This window comes from Brassica napus, unplaced genomic scaffold (genome assembly GCF_020379485.1).
Source record: "Brassica napus cultivar Da-Ae unplaced genomic scaffold, Da-Ae ScsIHWf_1817;HRSCAF=2453, whole genome shotgun sequence".
Lineage (NCBI taxonomy): Eukaryota > Viridiplantae > Streptophyta > Magnoliopsida > Brassicales > Brassicaceae > Brassica > Brassica napus.
In genome coordinates this window covers 215,726-236,866 of record NW_026015233.1, presented here as the reverse complement: position 1 = coordinate 236,866, position 21,141 = coordinate 215,726, and the positions used below count along the sequence as shown (strand labels likewise).

General features: G+C 43.6%; 1 non-coding gene across 1 annotated transcript; it reads right to left on the bottom strand.

Annotated features, from left to right (window-relative positions):
* Positions 1-20,411: 20,411 nt before the first annotated feature.
* Positions 20,412-20,567, bottom strand: LOC125599190. Its single transcript, XR_007333012.1, has one exon. It is a non-coding gene; the product is annotated as a 5.8S ribosomal RNA (ribosomal RNA).
* Between the last annotated feature and the right edge of the window lie 574 nt (positions 20,568-21,141).

Below are 21,141 nucleotides of genomic sequence, written 5' to 3'. Positions count from 1 at the left end.
TCAGCACACACAGTACGTCTGTGGCTGTCTATCAGTACACATATCAGCACGCTGGTCCTTGGACTCAGAACGATAGCCCTTTCCGTGGACTGTTCTGGTGATTTTAGCCCACGTGGGCTGTCTGTTCAGTACACACAGGATGTCCGTGTGTGTCCGTCAGCACACACAGGACGTCCGTGGCTGTCCATCAGTACACATATCAGTACGTTGGTCCTTGGACTCAGCACGCTGGCCCTTCCCGTGGCATGTTCGGGTGATTTTGGCCCACGTGGGCTGTCTGTTCAGTACATATATGACGTCCTTGGGTGTCCGCCAGCACACACAGGACGTCCGTGGCAGTCCGTGTGTGTCTGTGTGTGTCTGTCAGCACAAACAGTACGTCCGTGGCTGTCTATCAGTACACATATCAGCACGCTGGTCCTTGGACTCAGAACGATGGTCGTTCCCGTGGACTGTTCGGGTGATTTTAGCCCACGTGGGCTGTCTGTTCAGTACACACCGGACGTTCGTGTGTGTCTGTCAGCACACACAGGACGTCCGTGTGTGTCCATCAGCACACACAGGACGTCCGTGTGTGTCTGTCAGCACACACAGGACGTCTGTGGCAGTCCGTCAGCACAGATATCTGCACGCTGGTCCTTGGACTCAGCATGCTGGCCCTTCCCGTGGCCTGTTCGGGTGATTTTGGCCCACGTGGGCTGTCTGTTCAGTACACATAGGACGTCCTTGGGTGTCCGCCAGCACACACAGGACGTCCGTGGCTGTCCGTGGCTGTCAGTGTGTGTCTGTGTGTGTCTGTCAGCACACACAGTACGTCTGTGGCTGTCTATCAGTACACATATCAGCACGCTGGTCCTTGGACTCAGCACGATGGTCCTTCCCGTGGACTTTTCGGGTGATTTTAGCCCACGTGGGCTGTCTGTTCAGTACACACAGGACGTTCGTGTGTGTCAGTCAGCACACACAGGACGTCCGTGTGTGTCCATCAGCACAGATATCTGCACGCTGGTCCTTGGACTCAGCACGCTGGCCATTCCCGTGGACTGTTTGGGTGATTTTGGCCTAGGTGGGCTGTCTGTTCAGTACACACGACGTCCATGAGTGTCCGTCAGCACACATAGGACGTCCGTTGGTGTCCGTCAGCACACACAGGACGTCCGTGGCTGTCCGTGTGTGTCTGTGTGTGTCCGTCAGCATACACAGGACATCTGTGGCTGTCCATCAGTACACATATCAGCACGTTGGTCCTTGGAATCAGCACGCTGACCCTTCCCGTGGACTGTTCGGGTGTTTTTTGTCCACATGGGCTGTCTGTTCAGTACACACAGGACGTCTGCGGGTCTCCGCCAACACACACATGACGTTCGTGGCTGTCTGTGGCTGTCCGTGTGTGTCCGTCAGCACACACAGGACGTCCGTAGCTGTCCATCATTACACATATCAGCACGTTGGTGTTACAGGCTGGAAATCAGGGTGGGCAAGATGGATGATGGAAGCTTGGATGGGTCGACCAAAGAGATGATCGGATGGGCGATATGATGGAATGCAAGTTATGAACCTGAAAACAAATGCAAAAACAAATGAGATGAGGTTTATAATAAGAACAAAATAAGATAAATAAACAAAGGATATGATGGAATTAGGCTGCTGGTCTTGAGACACTCTCAGCCTAATCAGTTGATGATTGAAGTGGACTGAGATGGTGCTTTGCTTGCTGGACTGATGTCTCTCTCAAGCTTGGCAAACGAATTGGAATGGAAGGATGGGGGACTGAGGACGCCACAAGACTCTATGGAAAGGAGCCTTGATAAGTCAAGGTGCTTTGGAGTTGCTTCACACAAACTGAAAAGACTTAGAACAATAGTTTTAAGAAAACTAGAAAACTAAATATTTCATATAACTTTCAAAGTGGGGTTATTTACAATGAATCAAAGACTAGAGCTTTATAGGATCGACTAAGACAGACTCCAACAGTCATAAAATGATAAAAGGAAACAAAATAACTCGAACTTAAAGTCTTGGAAGCAAAGGCTTTGATGGCTCCATGGAATATAGCCGTTAGCTTGATTTATGCTTTCTTCCAAAAGAGAAACTTGTGGAGGCTTGTATCTTGATAGCTTCTGGGCGTGGCCATGATCTTCAAGCCTTCCTGAAATACTCCTTGGCCTCAGTAAAATAGAATATGGCCGTTGGTCTTGGGCAAAAATCTGTAGAAACTCCTCCAAAGCATTTAGTGTATGTTGCCAAATATGGAAGGTTGATGGGAAGAGAGATCCGCCTGATCTCCTGGGTGCTGGTGCAGCTGAGGAATTCTTGATGTCTTGTGGATGGTTTAGATGATGTCCTGTCTTCCATATATATGTTTGGGTCGAACCAAAATGAAGGAGTAGAAGACATTCCTTAAATAATATCGGTTTGGCCAATTGATGCAAACCGGCTTGATCCTTTGGTTTAATTGGGATCCACCTGATCCAGTCTGACATGGTGCTTCCTAGGATGTTGTGGAGTGCCTCTTAATTACTTAGAAGGTCTCCTGGCTGCCATTCTTGAGGTTGGTTTGATGTGAATCCCGGAGCTTCCAAATAAGGCAAGTGTAGAGCTGGTTTGGCCGGTTTTGGGAAATTGATCATATCTTCCAATTTCCTTGGCCATTTCTCGAGATCTTGGGCTTTCTGGAAATATAATAAACTCCTCTTGACTCCTATGATCGGTTTTGGTTCAGGCCGCTTCTTCTTTGGGCTTGAATCCTCTTCTAAAGTCGCATACTCGCAAATGGACGGGCTGAAAAATCTCTGAATCGTAAAATTCATAACTTATTGCTCCATGAATAGTTTGGCCCATTTTCAATTGTCATGGACTCCTTCTTGAGTGTAGAATCCATAAAAATTAGCCTCGTCATTTAAACCCTCCTGGTTTGTAAGATATGGCATTTTTAGTTCACGTATGTCCTGGTTGGTGCCTTGGCTGGTTGAGTAGAGCTTTGGGTTGACCTCTGGTTCAGTTGCTGATCTGATGGCCGCATCATACCCTCCCCCTTGACAAAGATTCGTCCTCTAAACTGGATAACCTGCACCAAGATAGAGCAAGTAAGGTTTCATTCTCTTTTGAGAGTTTAGAACCTTACCTTGATATAATTTCGGCTTGGTGATGCATGATGCATCTGGTGGCTCTTCTTTGAATAGTTGGGAAATGATCTCGCCTCCTTTTGGATCTTCTTTAATGAACTCATGCTCCATAGGACCTGTATTAAATTCCTTTGACAAAAGCAAGTGCATTATACCAGAATTGGAAAACTTACAAACCGCATGAGTATTGTCAAAACTAGATGAGTCAGGTTTTAGTTTAATTGAATGAGCAGTTGCTAGTCCCCAATTTGGACATATTATAGCATAATGACCTCTATTATGACATCTATAGCACATGGGTTTCACTGCTTTTGAATGCTTAAACAACTTACTTGGTTTCCTTTTGCCATGGAACTCAAGCAATGACTTTGTACTAAGCCTTTGATCTATGACTTGTGGAATGGGCTCCTCTTCCTTAGGTGAAAGATGATTGGCACGACCTGTGTCAATACCTTTGGACAAAGACAAGTGTATGACACTAGAATTGGGAACTAACAAATCAGTTTGAAATGATCCATCACTCTTTTTAGATAATTCAATTTTCTGTTCTAGTGATGTTTCTTACAATACTTGCTTAGTGGGACAAGTCACAGCAAAATGTCCTTTCTCTTGACATCTAGAACAAGTATGCTCATTATTAGGGTAAGAAGGCTTACCTTGGACTGGTCGGAGTAGACAGCATGGGTGGACCAGACATGGCCTCTTTTGGTGATATGCACACAATTGTATCTTGAACCTTATTCTGGCTGGAAAGTGGAAACATAATGGTTGGTGTTTCTTCTTTGTGGACTGTGTAATCTCCAGGGCTCCCTGTAATTCTTTCACTTTCCCTTGGACAAGACAAGTGCATTAATCTTGTCATGGAATTAATAATAGCATTCTGATCTAGAGTAGAATTTACCTCAGACTTTGGCACTTGAACACCACATTGTTCAGATTTTGGTTTCCACTTGTGGTGTGGATTTTGATTAAGCTCATGATCTGGTTCGGCCCTTGGAACTCCAGTAAGCATATGGCTTTCATCTGGTATCCCTGTACCAAGAATAAAAATGTTTAAACCAGTATCTAAAGGTGGTGTTAGACACTTACCTTAGTTTGATACTTTGATCACTGGTTTTAGTTTATTAAGCAACTTTGATTGCTTTGTGCTTTGAGCTTCCTTTTGGTCCATGGGAAGGTTTGTGCCTGGAGCCTCTTCTTCTATGTACCTAGGCTCCTTTAGACATGTAATAACACTCTAGGACAAAGACAAGTGCATCATACAAGTGGTAGATGATTTATGAAAAGATTTATCAAGTATAGGACTTACCTTAGCCTTTACTTGGACAATAGCTTGCTCTGGTTTGTCTTTCGACCTGATCAAAGTGTTTTGGCCGACACTTGTACTCATCTTCCTGACCTTTGGGATGTCACTCTTCTGGTCTAAGCAATGGATAATGGCGTGCCCCTGGTTTGGCTGAAAGTTATCTTGTTGAGACAAGACTCTTTGACCTTCTTGTTCCACTAATCTTCTTGCTTCTTTGGAACCATGAGTTGGATACCTCCTTGGATATAGTTCTTTGATTTCAGAACTTGTAAAATCTGGTGCAAATCTATCCCTCATGACTTCCTTAAGAGCTCTCCACGTTTTGATAGTTGGCTCCTTGTAAAGCCGCCTATTATCTTCTTCTTGTACCCACCATTTAAAGGCTTCTTCTCTAAGTTGATCAATAGCATAAGCTAGCCTCTCTTTCCTCAGGATGTTGTTGAAGTGAAACCATTCATCAAGGTTCCTCTCCCATCTTAGATAACCTCTTTTTCCTGAAAATTTAAAGAGTTCAACTTTATCAGCAAAAGAGTTATAATCAAACCGATAATTAATAACATGAGAGTTGTGGGTTTTAGAAGTTGGAGTTTGATTGATCCTTGAAGGATCAGGTGGCTTGGGCTCGACATATACAGCCCCTGGTACATCTCCAAATCTCCTTTCTCCTTCATGTGGACGTTGGCCTTGTGCCTTATTTTTTTTCTCCAACTGAGCAATCTTAAGTTGGAGCTTTTGTAGAGCTGCGGACTGTTGGCTCAAGGTGGCCCTTAGGTTTTGGCCGTTTCTCTCCTCCTCCATTGCTTCCTGAAAACAATCTCAAAGAACAAGTGAAGGTATGGAAAGTTTTGGTCTAACCAAAATTAAACAAATGCAAGAATGCAATTTAACTTCACCGAGAAAATATGCAACTATGAACCGATATGAAATAACTGTGTAATAAATAATTTTTCTTTTGGTTTTCTGAATTTGAACTCGAAATTAAACTATATGATATGATAATAAACACAAATGGAAAGAAAATTGGGAAATTAAACTAACACTGATTTTTTTTTTTTGAATTTTCTTAAGATGCAACAATTAAATAATATGCAAAAATGATGTAAACTATGCTCTTAAATGTTTTTTTTTAAATGCAAGCACGAAATGAATACAATATGAAGTAATAATAAACACAATGGAAAAAAATTTGAAATGCAAAACTAACAATGGTATATTTTTTTGAGTTTTTAGTTTAAGAAATGCAATAAACCTAACAATATGAAACAAATGATTCAAACTTATGATGAATGATTTTTTTTTTTAATGCAGCAATATGATATGCACGAAATACTTCAACTAAAATGGTCTAACAATTAATAACTAGGATGATAATTTTTTATTTTTTTAAGGATATGCAAACAAGGAAACAAATTCAAAATTACAATTTTTATGGGATTTTTGGTTATGGAAACAAAACAAAAAGGAAACTAACAAAAATTTCGAAACTAAGTGCAAGTAACATGAATCAAAACATCTTTCTTTCTTTTTTTCGTGGTTTTAAATATGATGAACAGCAAGAACAGAAAAATGAAGAAACAAAACTTGAAACAAAAGAAACTGTTTTTATGGCTTTTTGATTTAATGATGGAAAAAAAATGAAAACAAGATGAATGATGCAAGGATAGAATGGACCTGATTCAGGAGCTTAAGCTCTGATACCAAATGTTACAGGCTGGAAATCAGGGTGGGCAAGATGGATGATGGAAGCTTGGATGGGTCGACCAAAGAGATGATCGGATGGGCGATATGATGGAATGCAAGTTATGAACCTGAAAACAAATGCAAAAACAAATGAGATGAGGTTTATAATAAGAACAAAGTAAGATAAATAAACAAAGAATAGGATGGAATTAGGCTGCTGGTCTTGAGACACTCACAGCCTAATCAGTTGATGATTGAAGTGGATTGAGATGGTGCTTTGCTTGCTGGACTGCTGTCTCTCTCAAGCTTGACAAACGAATTGGAATGGAAGGATGGGGGACTGAGGACGCCACAAGACTCTATGGAAAGGAGCCTTGATAAGTCAAGGTGCTTTGGAGTTGCTTCACACAAACTCAAAAGACTTAGAACAATAGTTTTAAGAAAACTAGAAAACTGAATATTTCATATAACTTTCAAAGTGGGGTTATTTACAATGAATCAAAGACTAGAACTTTATAGGCTCGACTAAGACAGACTCCAACAGTCATAAAATGATAAAAGGAAACAAAATAACTCGAACTTAAAGTCTTGTAAGCAAAGGCTTTGATGGCTCCATGGAATAAAGCCGTTAGCTTGATTTATGCTATCTTCCAAAAGAGAAACTTGTGGAGGCTTGTATCTTTATAGCTTCTGGACGTGGCCATGATCTTCAAGCCTTCCTGAAATACTCCTTGGCCTCAGTAAAATAGAATATGGCCGTTGGTCTTGGGCAAAAATCTGTAGAAACTCCTCCAAACCATTTAGTGTAGATGTTGCCAAATATGGAAGGTTGATGGGAAGAGAGATCCGCCTGATCTTCTGGGTGCTGGTGCAGCTGAGGAATTCTTGGATGTCTTTTGGATGGTTTAGATGATGTCCTGGCTTCCATATATACGTTTGGGTCAAACCAAACTGAAGGAGTAGAAGAAATTCCTTAAATAATATCGGTTTGGCCAATTGATGCAAACCGGCTTGATCCTTTGGTTTAATTGGGATCCACCTGATCCAGTGTGACATGGTGCTTCCTAGGATGTTGTGGAGTGCCTCTGAATGACTTAGAAGGTCTCCTGGCTGCCATTCTTGAGGTTGGTTTGATGTGAATCCCGGATCTTCCAAATAAGGCAAGTGTAGAGCTGATTTGGCTGGTTTTTGGGAAATTGATCATATCTTCCAATTTCCTTGGCCATTTCTCGAGAGCTTGGGCTTTCTGGAAATATAATAAACTCCTCTTGACTCCTATGATCGTTTTTGGTTCAGGCCGCTTCTTCTTTGGGCTTGAATCCTCTTCTAAAGTCGCATACTCGCAGATGGACAGGCTGAAAAACCTCTGAATTGTAAAATTCATCACTTCTTGCTCCATGAATAGTTTGGCCCATTTCAAATTGTCATGGACTCCTTCTTGAGTGTAGAATCCATAAAAATTAGCCTCGTCATTTAAACCCTCTTGGTTTGTAATATATGGCATTTTTAGTGCACGTATGTCCTGGTTGGTGCCTTGGCTGGTTGACTAGAGCTTTGGGTTGACCTCTGGTTCAGTTGCTGATCTGATGGCCGCATCAGTTGGTCCTTGGACTCAGCATGCTGGCCCTTCCCGTGGCCAGTTCGGGTGATTTTTGCCCACGTGGGCTGTCTGTTCAGTACACATAGGATGTCCGTGGGTTTCCGCCAGCACACACAGGACGTCCGTGGCTGTCCGTGTGTGTCTGTCAGCACACACAGTACGTCCATGGCTGTCTATCAGTACACATATCAGCACACTGGTCCTTGGACTCAGCACGATGGCCCTTCCCCTGGACTGTTCGGGTGATTTTGGCCCATGTGGGCTGTCTGTTCAGTACACACAGGACGTCCGTGTGTGTCCGTCAGCACACACAGGACGTCTGTGTGTGTCCGTCAGCACAAACAGGACGTCCGTCTCTGTCCATCAGTACACATATCAGCATGTTGGTCCTTGGACTCAGCACGCTGGCCCTTCCCGTGGCCTGTTCAGGTCTTAAGACCGGCTGGTTCGTTTCCTTGAACCATGGCCGTCCCGACGGTCCTTATCCAGGATCGCGGATGTTACAAGTCTCCCCCACTTGAAATGGATTCGTCCTCGAATCCGATGGTGATTATATCTTGTCCCAAGAAAAAATATTCCAAAAAAATATTCCAACCATCCGATCAGGGAATAGAACAAGTTTGATTCAGAGCCACCAAATGACCACTTCGACGATCAAATTCCTTTGACCATCGTTGTAGAAGTCTCCCCCACTTGATAAGGATTTAACCACAAAAATCCTATCAAGTGGTCCTTTCTTGTTTAGCTTATGGCACCCTTACTTGTCTAATTCAACCACAGTCGAGGGTCCATCAAGCATCCATTCAAGTGATACTTGTAAATCCATCCAAAGACATTCCTTGTGTCACTGACCGAACTCTCCAGGTTGCGGTCTTCGCATCCAACAAGTCTATGTCTTTCTTTTGAATATCATCTTCTTCAGATTTTATTATTTCTCTGATCATAGTCCATGACTAGATCATAACCAGTCCCTAGGAACATGCTGCATACTCGAACCTTAGTAGATTTGGCCAATCCCTACGCCACTCGATGTACCAGTCAAGTCATCACGAACTCATTCCAATCTTTAGGCTGCTCGTCCTACAACGAGTCCTAACAGATTTTTATTGTTCTTTTGTCCTCTATGGACAATAAGGTTCATGACCTCAGCCACAACGTACTGGATCATCCCCTTAACCACCCACAACCTTTTCAGGCTTGGCCACATTGCGATCTTAGTCCCTCCAGACTAAAACGCCTCAGGCTTGACTTCTGTCCTTCACTGGACTTTGTAATAATTCGATCCTGGTCCATTTACAAACGTGATCGTATTCCGATCCTGGTCCATTCAGGGACTCAACCGTTTCACCCCGACCATAGGTCCATCTCCGAATAGGTTGTGGCCTGATCCTCGTCCATTACTGGACTTGATCATTCTCAACCGTAGGTCAAACTCTGACTTGGTTGTACTGCGACCACGGTCCTGGCTTGGACATGGTCAACTTCGGCTCTGCCATCTCAGCCGGAGCCAAAGAAACGGACTCTAGGACAGCGGTGCTGTCCCTGGTTCCAGCTCAATCATAAATGGATCCGACCTACCAGAGGGGACACTCTGTAGCGAACGGAACACATCTGGGAACTCGGACACCAACGAATCCCCGCCTGGGTCTAACAGAAAACCAGAACTGTCAGGCTCTATAGTTGTAATTGTAGCCAAAAAGGACTGACAACCCTGTTCCAGCATCCGAATCGCTCGAACTGCTGAAACCACTACTTCTCATGAGCCTGACACAGACCTTGGTACTTTACCGGGTGAAGTCCATTCTCCAATTGCACACGACCCTTATGGCAATCGAGAGTGGCTCGGTACTTTCCCAACCAATCCATACCTAAGATCACTTCTTGATTCTTTAGGTGGACACCGACCAGATTCACAGGGAAGACCTTTCCCTGGATCTGTACTGGGATATTCGACATGAGACCTAGTGAGTTCATGGCTTGCCCACCGGCTGCCCCCACTATCCCACAATTATCACCAGCATCCAGACAGAACAGACCCTTTCCAACCAGTCCCGGACTCACAAAACCTATGTGTAGCCCCTGCGTCGGAAAGTACGTGGGTTTTTACCCCACCGACCATGAGGGTTCCTATCAGAGACCCCATCAAAATCCCCTAGACCATTCTAGGTTCCAGACCAAGCATTACTACTTGAATGTAAAAAGATAAATTTAGAGATTGCCAGAGATCGAATCAAAAGATCCGGAAGCTCCGTTGTCTTGTGACAGTTCATACACCCTCGGTGTTGTGGTTGGTTTGCCTTGGGACGCCTTGCCTGTGTCTCCACAGCCCTTCCCCTGACTTCCTTGCAGCTTGGGACACTCCGATTTGAAATGTCCTTGCTGGCCACAATGGAAACAAGTCATCGTGCCGCTTCTACAAGACGGGTTCGGTCGAGGACAGTTTTGAACTCCATGGTCCATGCTGCCACAACAAACACAAGCCCCCTTGGCCTTCCAGCACTCACCAGGATGGTTCCGTCGACATTTGGAACACGCAGGTCGGCCACCAGAGGTTTTGCCTCCGTCCACCTGGTCCCATTTTCTCTTTTTATCATTAGTCTTGCCCGATGGGCCAGACTGTGGCTTAGCCTTAAGCTTAGCTTCTTTAGCCAAGTTATACTCCAACAATTAAAGCCACCCGTTCCACTTCAAGTGGGTACCTAGAGGAGTAGGATTTCGGTTTGATCACTCATTTGGAAAACGTCCCATACCATTCTCCAAAGCGTCTTACTATTGCGAATGCTCACACCATTCACAACAGCAATTATAATATCCTCAATCCCCATCACACTAAGATACTTAACATCATGTTCTTCCAATGATTGGAATGAACACCCTGAGTTTCCTCATTCTTTCTTTGGACGGATTCAGATTGGAATTGATTCATTCCATCTGACTCGATCAATGGAAACCTACCTTGACTTATACCGAGTCCTAACTGATCCATCTGATCAGAAGTCCACTCGTGTACTGGTCATGTAGTGTCTCCCTTGAGTCAGATTTTTAATATTGCATATGCTTTACTTATTATGAACGGCCATCAAGGGATAACACTTAACTTCAGTAGAATGCTACACGTTTATTTCAACCTAAGCCACTCTCTGGTCCATGTTACTTCCCTTGTTTAGTTCATCCATAAACAAGTCTTGCATTGCTTCCATCCCTTCCAACCCGTCTATTACTTCTAAATACTAGATCGACCAACCTTTCTGTTTTTAGGTTCTTTCCCTTGGGAAATTGTATCTTGGCTAAGCCGGTTCACCTTAGAATTCCCACATTCTCAAGCATGATACCCTAGCTTAACTCAACTCTTTGTTGGCTCACCCCGACTAAGGTTTCAAAGTCATCATAGTTTTCAGAAATAATTTCGGTTTGGAGACCAACATCATAGAGCGTTGTCCTAAACAGGATCAAGCATGCTCTGATACCAACTTGTAACACCCCGATCCGGCTGACAAGGCCGTGGTCGAAGTCTTACGTCGCTCGGTCCACTTCCTGGCCGAACCTCTTAATTTTCGCCCTTTATTTATAATATCGCCCATAGGCGAGGGCTAACTTAAACTTTAGGGTAAAGACTTCCCTAGTCATTCCCCTAAACCATTCTATCTAGATCTACATAAGTAAATGCTAGATCATACCTTTGCCACATCTATGGAGCTTATTAGCTCATCGGTCCTCCATTGACTCAAATTGCTCTTGCTTGACAGCTGGACCATGATCAATTAATGATCTTACTTAAGGTCCTTATCTTGACTCCTGCATCAACAGCTCTCCTAGTTACTTATTCATTCAACCAACCATCCCCACAGACATAAGTAACCTTTGAGAAGTCTTTGAAAGGATAAGGGTTTGCATATGGCCTTTCTCGGCTCATGCACAATCCGAAATCCTTTTGCCTTATAGGCAATAGTACTAAGTCCTTATTCTGGACTGACAAAGCTCATTAGATCCTAAGTCAATCAACCAACCTTCCTCACATGACTTGGAACTGATGAGTAATCATCTGGCCTGACCGGCCTTGGGACTTAACCCAGACAACAGATATGACTTGTTCATACCAACCGATGCATTCATTAATCAGGTTAGTACTGACACCATAGACCATCATCCAGAGGTCAGGTCGTCCATACTCAACCATGATCAGATCTTACACGGTCTTCCTTGAACAACCATACTTAGGCTTAGTACTTATGGTCTACGACACATAGTACTAGCCATACACTTCGTCATGACTCTTAGCCAATCCGAAGCTATCAACACCAAGGTAGATATCTAGAAGCATCACATCAATACTCTTACTCCAGCAACATGACTATCCATACTAGTGTTCGGTCATCGAACCATCGTCATGAAACATGATCCGACCGCTAGACTTCATAAGCCATCGCCTACTTGGCAGGTATTGACATAACCGGCCTTCCATTGCCATCATGTGGGTCTACTCCTTACATAAGGCATATGGCGCCTATCCTACTCACCAACCCAAAGTTGATTGTAAGATATCCTACTTAGCCTTTGCGGCTAGAACCATCCAAACATAGCCGGATCGTCCATAGTCCCGTCTAACCGTCTGGTTAAGATCTAGGTGCGATTGGCCAGTTATAAGTCCGGCCCAAAGCCTCACGGACCTTCTTACCTGATCCAATCCAAAGCCTGGATCTATACCACCGAGTAAGGCCCAAGCCCAAACCGGATTGCCTTGCAACCGATCAGACCTTGCTACACAACACTCCGGTTAAACTAACCGTCCGTCCGTTCGACTATGCAGCCGCGGACTGTCCACTTGGTTCGGCCTAAGCCTTGAACCAATGGCACCGTTTAGAACTCACACCCTTTAGGAACTAGTACCCTTTGGACACGCGTGCCTCTTGGCAACTCATGACCCTTGGCAACTCGCATCCATTCAGATGTTCCCACCGTTTGACCTAACCATCCGTATGGACTGTCTGGTCCATGCGTGTGTCCGGCCTATGGCCAAAGGACCACGCCTTAACCTACACAAGTCATGAACCACTGTGACTGTTAAGGGAAGGGTTGCAACCGCTCAAAACAGAACAGAACCGCCCCTATCCAATCGGATCACCTGAGGCCAGTTACCCCACTGACCCTATATGACTAAACCACGGGGTTGGAATCCTTCTCCAGACCTTTCTCTATACCTTGGGTATTCATAACCCACGGCCTCCTCTCTCCTAAACCATTCTCCTTGCCGGAGATACTAAACCACCACAACCGAGCCTTTTCCGGCTTGGATCCTCGGTTCTCATTGGGGGATCCCTTTGTTTAGGACGTGTGTCCTTTGTCTCAGACAGAATGAGACCGAATGAGAATGAATGAATTGATCTCTGGTCGTGCATCCTTTATCTAGGCAACCAAAGGTCATGTGCGAAGGGACACATCCCTTCGAAGCATCCTTTTGGGACAGATCTTGGCCATCGATTACAATCAACGGTCCAGATCGTACCTGTTCGGAAATAGAAGGTTCCAGACCTTATAGGCACGTCCAACCCAAGCCCAGACTTGGTAGCCAAGCCCACGGCCTGCCCACAAGAGCCCAACGACTCATGGACCACATGGCCGGACCTCACAGCCCGCCACTGACCCAGACCCGGACCATCGGCCCGAAACCCAAACAGTCCGTCGAGCTGAGATGAGCTGACTCCCAGCTGCCTCATCTGAGTGAGCTAGTAGTCCAGCTGGTTGAGCTGACTTAACTTGGAACGAGCTAGGCTGAGCTTGACCGAGCTACATCTAGCTGATCGAGCTTCCCGTAAGCATCGCCCAGCTTCTGTACAGCTTAACCTGGCTGACTTCTTTCTCTTAGACCATCTCCAATGGCTTACTCTATTTTCTTACTCTAAAATAGAGTAACTCTATAATAGAGTTTGAGTTTGCTCCAATGGTACTCTATTTTAGAGTAGAAAATAGAGTGATGAACAAAAAAAAAACAAGTTACTCTATATTTGGAGTAAACCTATTTTTCACTCTATTATAGAGTGAGAAATAGAGTACCATTGGAGCATTTTTTACCCTAAACTCTATTTTAGAGTGAAAAATAGAGTGGGGTTGGAGATGCTCTTATAAGGTTAAGTCTCAGCATCCTGACGTCCCTAACCTTCTATCTTGGCCATGGAACGCTAGCCTTAAGGTCTTAAGACCGGCTGGTTCGTTTCCTCGAACCATGGCCGTCCCGACGGTCCTTATCTAGGATCGCGGATGTTACAAAAACCATGATGAAGGAAAAAGAGTACAACACGCACTACTCCCCCTGATGTGAACCTCAGTGTTGGTTCTACATTCTACGAATCTGATGCGTGATCTTTCCTGTATATGTAGGAAGGGAGTAATCGGCCAAGTTCATTACTAAGCCGTATCTAGACCACTTCGACCTCTTCGGTAATTTCTCATATCCCAGTAAAGCATGTGTGCTAAGCAATGTGAACCACATTGTCCTCTGAGATCACTATTTGGTCTTTGCAAATCGTGTTTGCATATGTCCATAGTCTAGACATGATTGTCTACTGCCAAAGTCTTTACTTTGACTATTTATGGTTACCATTCGACCATGTTTCAATCGATCCATGTCCGGGTCATAGACCTTGTCTATACATGTCCACTACTTGTCTCATGAGTGTTCAAGATCAATGATCATTGCTGTGAGTTTATAATCTCTTATTATGGCTCTGTGGCCGAACACTCTCATGTATCTCACATGTAGACATCGATATCTTTGCCTTTACACAGCAGTAGCAAACTGTTTGCTATGCCGGATCCTAATCAATGGATCTGATGTCGGATTTGCAACCTGATGGTTGATCTTTCTACTAGCTCATGATCGAGAAAGAAGGGCCGGACGCCCTTGGCCGAAAGGCCGGACGCTTTTAGCCTTAGGGCTGGACGTCTTTAGTAGAAGGGGCCGGACGCTTTAAAGCCGATGGGCCGGAGGTCTTTAGCCACAGTGCTGGACGCCTTTAGACGGACAGAGCTGGACACATTTAGCCGGACACTCATATTGATCTACTAACCTCCTTTTAGGTTTAGTACAAAACACAAGGGATTTCAAATTATTATATGTATATGGACTGTTATTGGATTGTCTTTAATACAACTCCAAGATCATTTCGTGATCAATTTATTTTACATACTATATTCAGCTGCTTTTCAGTCCATGAATCAGCTTAGGAACAAAGCTGTTCTTTCATCTAATCTTATCCAGTGATCCATATGCTGCTTACTACATCATTGTATCTAATTCTTTCTTATGACCAGACCTTTTGTCAATTTCGAAAATCTGTAGCAGAAACCACCACATAGGAGTTTATCTCCTTATAATCTGTTCCTTTGATCTCTGTGAGTACCTTGTGTAACAAGCTATAATCTAATGCTGTTTAAAATAGGAAACATGAGCACTCGTGATCATTTGCCTTTTCTCACGGTTTCTTTATCTCACAAGATCCATCTATTTCACTGGTTTATCAGATCGCGTTTCTGTATATATATATGGCCAATACGCCCATCTCTATTTAGATACTTTGAACCTCCACGTTTATCTTTCTAATCTTTATGATCTTTTATGATTTGTATGAGTACTCTTTCGTGGGTTCATGATCCTCGCTTATCTCTTTATGTTCAAGTGCTATTCTCTTATGCATATTTATATAATATTCATGTGTGTGTCTTACACTTTCATATGTGGTTCCATTATGTTCCAGACATGATCTGATCATTTTGAGATTTCCTTATCCAGGACCTTTGTTACCTAGTAGCTTGGCGTCCCAAGTTACATGGTCTGGTACCTTAGATGTTTAGCTGGCCAGCCTTATCTCTATGTCTGGTCTGGTTTCCCTTATGAATCTCGGATTTTTTTTCTATGCACCACTCTATAGAAACTTGACTATGTCTCTTCTAGGACATTCATTTGGTGCTAAGCTGGTTTTCTTTTCTCGGGTCAGTGTCTGGCATCTATATTAGCTTATCAATAGCTTTGTATAATCTTTCTTTGGACGTCTTAAATCTTATTCTCTAGTCCGAGGATATTTGCCAAGACAATGATGGTTAAAACCATTCTTATCATTCTTTTACTCTTTAATCTTTCTTTATCCAGCTTATAATCGTTCTCCTTTAATATTGAATATCCGGATTCATTTGTTTCTTGCAATCCGTACCTGGCCACTTTTGATTACCCATGTTTTGGCTCACGGTCCTTTTGAATTCGTGGAGAAGATCTTATTCTTATATATTCCCAATCCTCTTCTAAGGTTCTATCTTAGACGGCACATATATGTATGTGGTGGTTTATTCAAAATCTCTTAAGGTGGTGTATGTCTGGTTTATGACCCGTATTCAATCTGAGATGGGAATATCTATGCTCACTTATATGGCCTGATGCATCTTATCATTCTATGCATGTAAATTCATAATGTCCCCAAGCTTATAGACTTTATAGTCTTACATGGCTTACATGGCCGAACCTTTTATAGGTAATGGCCTCTCCGGCCGGTTATGGCCTTTGCGGCCGAGCCATGTCTCTCATGGTCTTTTCGGCCGAGTAATGGTATCTTTGGCCGAGTAATGGACTGTGTGCGGCCAAGCCTGCACTATACGGCCAAGTCACGGCCAAGCCGTTTATAACATGGTTCTATACCATGCTTCACGAATTTGTAGTGTTGATCATGTGTGATCATGGATCACGGGTTTATCCTCTCTCCCCCTCATGAACACACTATAATTTCGTGGTGCTTAGGACAATTAACCCTAATGAGTTTCCCTTTGTGTACATGTTTCACAACGTGAGATCTTTATGGGATAACTCTGTGCCTTTTCAATTTCAATCTTTGCATCAAGTTAGACTAGGATGGCTAATCCTATCATGCCATATAGTGTATAATTTCGTGGGATATATCAGTATAGTCACCGCTTCTCTTGCCTCTTATCATACTGATCTTGTAGCATAGTAGAGATCATAGGTATAGTCTCGACAACTTACTTATAAGGTCTTAGGCATTTTTCTTTCTTTTAATTCCGAAGGAACATGTTTCCTTCTTGCCCATTGTTTCTACTTGGAAACCATTCATTATAACTTCAATCGGTCACATATCATTGGGTGTGTATAATGCCTTATAGGCAATGCCTTAGCCATTGTTTTCTTACTAGGCTTACTATACCCATTCATGATTTCTTACTTGATCTTATGCCCTTTAGGCAACTCTTTATCAATAGAATCATTCACATTATCAAACAAACTCAGGCATGATATAATAGTAATGAAATTAAAGCAATTCATAAAACAATAAGACAAGATGTCGATTTTAGTCTTTGAGACAATCAGAAGTCTCAAAATCCAAGGGGTTGTCCCTTTCAAGGTCGGAATCATTATCAGCGTCATACCCGGTATCATGAACCATATGGGCTTTCGGGTTCTTGTTCTTAAGGCTCTCTTGATAGAGCTCACATAGGTTCCACAATTCTTTGCCCAATGGTTTTCCATCCCGCATTTGTGACAAGCTGATTTTCTCGAGTAAGACGGTTTGGATATGCCACCTCGACCACGGCCATAATTCCCTCGGCCACGGCTGGAACCACGACCACGGTTATTGTGGTTTCCTTGCCGGCCATAGCTGTCACAGCCACGTCCCTTGAATCTACTACGGCCTTTGCCGTGTGACTTCATATGGATTTGGTTGCATTCTTTGGGATCTTTCTTTTCAGCCTCATTGGCTTCTGGTAATGCTGATGTTCTGATGGGTCTCATCTCACTGTTCTTCATCAGGAGTTCATTATTAGTCTCGGAAAGGAGCAGGCACGAGATCGGATCAGTGTATGAGGCGAAGCCTCTCTCTCTATACTGCTGTTGCAGCAACACGTTCGTCGAATGGAACGTGGAGAATGTTTTATCAAACAACTCTTTCTCGGTTACTTCCTCACCACATAATCTCATTATTGAGACTATCTATAAACAATACTGAATTGTATTCATCCACAGACTTATAGTCCATGAATCTGAGATTCTTCCACTCATGTCTAGCCTTTGGTAATGGCACCGTTTTTTGGTGATCATATCTACGCTGTAAAGCGGTCCAAAGGTCTAATGGATTCTCCATGGTGAGGTACTGATCTTTTTAGACCCTCAATGAGATGGTGGCGTATAATACTTATATCCCTGTACCGATTCTTATCAGTCTCATTGTTACCCTCGATGATAGTATCACCTAGTTCTTTGACCTCAAGTTCGACATCTTAATCACAGTGTCATTCGAAATTTGGGGTTTCACAATGTGATCATGTGGCCGGAAGATAATCAACAAGCTCGGCCACAAACAATTGTTATGCATCCATGAAAACAAGCAATCTAATCGACCATGGTGTGAACAATCATCAGGCCACACAGCCATGTAGTTCTACTAATGTAATCAATTTCAAGTTTGTATAATCTATATGCTGGTCGATCTTTAAAACAATACGAATGCAATTCATATTCAGATTCATATGTTTATGCAAGCAACCTTAATCAATTGGATTCTACCTTTTAAAATCTAGGGTTTTGATTTAAACTTTAGTAAAAATCGATTTTAGCAAAATAAGATTATGGTTTCAAGGCCTTTAGGATTTTAAATTCTAGATTAGATTATTCAATCAATCTATCAATTCCTAAACCTCAGATCAAACAATCATTCAAGCAAGAACAATTAAAAATCAGATTCAAGCTTTTAGGTTTAGGGTTTTCGATTCCAAAAATTAGGGTTTCATAAATCTGTATTAAGACAATCAATAAAAACAAGTAACATGTTCTAATGGAATCAATTTATGTTACTAGTTATGAGATTGTCGATTTTAGTTCCTATCAATTTTAGGGTTCCATCAAGAACAAAGGGGTTTCCAGAATAATGGATTAGGGTTTCAGGTTTGTTCTTCTATGTTCTCAGATCACGGTATACCTTTCTTTTGTAGGGTTGAACCGGACCACCAAGAGAGAGAACGGATGAAACCTCAAGCTGAGACGGACGGACGCTGGCTGTCTCCTATCGGGTCGCGAACAGATGATGGACGCGGGCTGGCTCCTTATCGGGTCGCGAGTTTGAGAATGTCGGACGCGATCTAAGCTGAAGCGGGACGCATCTTCTTTCTATCGGGTTCGCGGACGTCTATTTGGAACGCGAGCTTGCTGTGTGCTTACATCGTTGCACCAACTCCTCTCAGCTCATGAAACAAAACAAGGAGTATTAGATTACATGAACACAATAATCTAAACAATATATCATCAAACAACTAAGGTATGATAAACTTATCTTTCACAGGATTTGAATTCGGCTAGAAAATCTTGTTGGTTCGGATTAGGGTTCCAAAAACCAAGACGGCACCGCGTATTGTAGCTAAGCGTGAGGGCGCGTCTTAGTTCGGAACGACGAGCTGTTTGCGCTGATGGATTCGTCTCGTAAAGGGCTTCACGATTATATGTAGATCGTCGTCTGGTTCCTCAGGGTTGGAGAGATAGATCGATTTTAAGTTGCGCCGGATTTAGGGTTCATGTGTGACGGATTTTAGGTTAGGGTTTTGTCTCAGGGTTTTAGAGTCTATCGTGCTGATAACGTGTTGTAATTAGAAGGTTTGAGACTAAATATTTCTATGTTCTTATTAATGAATAAAGGGGGTTCCTTATATAAGGATTACAAGATAAAGATAAAAGGAAAATGTACATATCCTAATCCATCTAGATTTAGGAAAACTACTAGATACATAAATGGAAAGATTCCATCTACTAGGAAAAGGAAAAGGGTGTCCTTTTCTCCAAGCTTGTGGCCGCCTCTCTCTCTCCTGAAATCGGCTCTCTCTCTCTCCTCTCTAGGGTTTCCGAACCTCTCTCTATCTTCTATGTATTGGGCCGGTCTTGGGCCGGTCTTGGGCCGGGCCTGGTTAATGACAATCCACTCCATGATTTATAACAGTGTTAACATATTTCCCTTGGTTTTTTATTGTGGTATGATCGAGTCCAAGCGTACTGAAGGGCAAGCGGACTGAAGGGATGAATGAAAACTCTTTTGGGTTTTAATGCTCCCATCAGGATGCTTTTGGACGAGACTTGTGCACATGCGGGCTGCATTTCATCGGCCAAACTGAAATATTAGGGCGAGAGTGAATTTCACCAAGTAAAAATCTCGAACCTCCGACGACGTCTTCTTATATACTTGACTTTTTTGGGTTTATTCTTTTTAACGTTTTGGGGCGGAACGTGTGATTGGAAAGGGGCATGACGGGGCTCTCACCCTCTCTGGCGCCCCTTTCCAGGGAACTTGGGCCTGGTCCATCGCTGAGGACGCTTCTCCAGACTACAATTCGAACGCCGAAGACGTCTGATTTTCAAGATGGGCTCTTCCCGGTTCGCTCGCCGTTAATAAGGGAATCCTTGTTAGTTTCTTTTCCTCCGCTTATTGATATGCTTAAACTCAGCGGGTGATCCCGCCTGACCTGGGTCGCGTTGAGGACTTTGGGTCATCAAGAGCTTTTGGACCGGAACGTCTGACTATATGACGAGAATTGAATTCACCACCGCATGTCAAGACGCTCCTGGCGTTCTTAGCTTGGATTTTGGCCAACCGCATGCGGTAACACATGAGAGATCAGCTTCCGTCCCATATCGTCGAGAGGATGGGGGGACGACGATTTGTGACACCCAGGCAGACGTGCCCTCGGCCAGAAGGCTTGGGGCGTAACTTGCGTTCAAAGACTCGATGGTTTACGAGATTCTGCAATTCACACCAAGTGTCGCATTTTGCTACGTTCTTCATCGATGCGAGAGCCGAGATATCCGTTGCCGAGAGTCGTTTTAGACTTTACATTGCAGCACTGCTTCCGAACAAACACCATCTCCGGGATGGCGAAAGCAGGCTGTTTAGTTGCATTTGCCTTGACACTTTTTGTGCCGGAGTTTGGTGATATCCAGAAACTATGCGAACGATCCAACCAAAACTGAAGTCTTGGGCATGCATAAACGCATAACCACAGAATCGGCAGGCACAGTAAGAAACCAGCCTACCGAGAGTGGTGTTTCATCGTTCTCAGGTTGTTCTGTTTCCAGAGTACGACAATGATCCTTCCGCAGGTTCACCTATGGAAACCTTGTTACGACTTCTCCTTCCTCTAAATGATAAGGTTTAGTGGACTTCTCGCGACGTCGCAGACGGCGAACCACCCACGTCGCCGCGACCCGAACACTTCACCGGATCATTCAATCGGTAGGAACGACGGGTGGTGTGTACAAAGGGCTGGGACGTAATCAACGCGAGCTGATGACTCGTGCTTACTAGGAATTCCTCACTGAAGACCAACAATTGCAATGATATATCCCCATCACGATGAAATTTCAAAGATTACCCTGGCCTGTCGGCCAAGGTGTG